Source organism: Arachis ipaensis, chromosome B02 (genome assembly GCF_000816755.2).
Source record: "Arachis ipaensis cultivar K30076 chromosome B02, Araip1.1, whole genome shotgun sequence".
NCBI lineage: Eukaryota > Viridiplantae > Streptophyta > Magnoliopsida > Fabales > Fabaceae > Arachis > Arachis ipaensis.
Window position 1 is genome coordinate 62,839,793 of NC_029786.2, and position 2,094 is coordinate 62,841,886.

The window sequence follows — 2,094 nt, forward strand, 5'->3', positions numbered from 1 at the left end:
TGATAAAAACTCTAAAAATATTACATGTATGAAAAATTAAAACACTAAAAAATAATATAAAAAATATTTATCATATAAATAAAAAAATATAAAAATTAAAATATAAAAGAGAGTACTAAAATAAAAAAAATAAAATATTTACTTTAGTAACGATTGAAACAAATCTTTAAGTTCTTGATGAAAAGAAGGACTATAAACAAAGCCACCGCCAACGTGAATGAGAAACTACAACTTTTAGCTTACTGCTTTCAGAGGTGAAATCACTTCTACTTTGAAAGGATAAAAAAAAATTGTCAAACATAAAAATAAAGTGTTCAAAATATGTTTGGACTCAAACGCGCTTCTCTCTTCCCCAACACAAAACCAAACAAGCCCTAAAACTTTAGTTTTGACCTAGAGCACTTAAATATTTAAATAAAAATTCTTTATTAAATATTAAATTGTAAAAAACAAATTAAGTATATATTTATTATTGTATTCGTATTAAATTTAAAAAAAATTGAAGTATTTTAGATTGTCGAAAAACATGTTTAATATTTAAAAGTAAGCATCGGATTCAATGATCTCAGAACGTTTGGACTTTGGACCATTAAATGGTCTCATAACAAAACATGTTTTTTAAGTATTTTTTATAACTGCTAAATAGTCCTTATCTAATTTTAATTACAAATTAATCTTTTATATATTATTTAATTATAAAATCTATTTTTTATTTTATAAATTATTATTTTATCATTCATCTATCATCTTTATTAATAATCAAAAACTAAAACAATAACAAATTAGATCTTCCATTAATCGTAATAAATATTTTGCAATCTTGATCGATCGTAGTTTATCATTGATTTGTTACATATATATTGGATTGGAAAAATCGTGTTTGTTAAAAATTCAATCGATTTGATGTACAAACCAATCGATTGAAATTCAGGTTTCCTAAACTTCAATCGATTGGAATTAATACACAATCGATTGAATTTTCCACGGCATGAGGTTTCTTTATTCAATCGATTGGTTTTTTCATGGCATGTGGGGTTTTTTATTTAGAGCAACTTGAGAAATACATAGATACACGGGAATAAACCGTATTTAACAAGAATTTTTTCTTTATACACGGGAATAAACCGTATTTAACAAGAATTTTTTTATTATAAATTAAAAAAAAATTATTTTTCCAATAAAAATAAGACTTATTCATGTGTACTCTTGTGTACTCCTATAATGGTTGCCATTGTCTATTGTGAAGATTAATAATTTGAGTTAGCTATTTTTTTAGAATTTGAAGTGAAGTTCGCCTTGCTCTACATAAAAAAATTCGTATTTGGAAAATTAAAATTGAAAAATTGGGTTTTGGAAAATAATAAATTTTTTTATTTTATTTCAGAAAAAAAATCCATTATTAAAAGATAAAAAAAATATTTTTTTATTATACAATCAATTGCATGAATAAAGAATCGAAATAAAGAATTGCAAAATTAGAGACTAATCTGGATTTTGTAATCAAAACAATGGACTATTTTCAAAACACTACCGTAAAAAAATCTATTTTCGCCAACCGTGATTATCAATTAGATGAACAAATATTGGATATTAAAGAGATGGATAAACAATAAAGAAAAATTGGATATTAAGTAGATGGATAAACAATGAACAAAAACAATGAAAAAATTGATAATCAGATTGATAAACGATTCTAATGGTAGGATTGAGTAATTGTTGATAGATTATTCACCAATTTATAATCTTAATATTAAAGAAAAGATAAGATTAGAGTATCTAAATCAAAATAAAAACTTAAAAATTGAAGATAGAATTTTAAAGATAAGATAGATGAATAATAAAATAATAATTTATAATCACGAGACCAATCCATTGAATAAGAAAAACCCCACATGCCTTACAAAATTCAATCGATTGTGTATCAATTCCAATCGATTGAAGTTTGAAAAACCTGAATTTCAATCGATTGATTTGTGTATCCAATCGATTGATTTTCTAATAAACACGATTTTTTCAATCCAATACATATGTAACGGATTAATGATAAAATTATGATCGATTAAGATTGCAAAATATTTATTACGATTAATAGAA

General features: G+C 23.5%; 1 protein-coding gene across 1 annotated transcript in view; it reads left to right on the forward strand.

The window, feature by feature from the left end:
- Nucleotides 1-2,094, forward strand: part of LOC107627313 (pentatricopeptide repeat-containing protein At1g74600, chloroplastic-like) — a 39,810-nt gene that overhangs the window by 36,535 nt on the left and 1,181 nt on the right. The gene's annotated exons all lie outside the window — the stretch shown is intronic.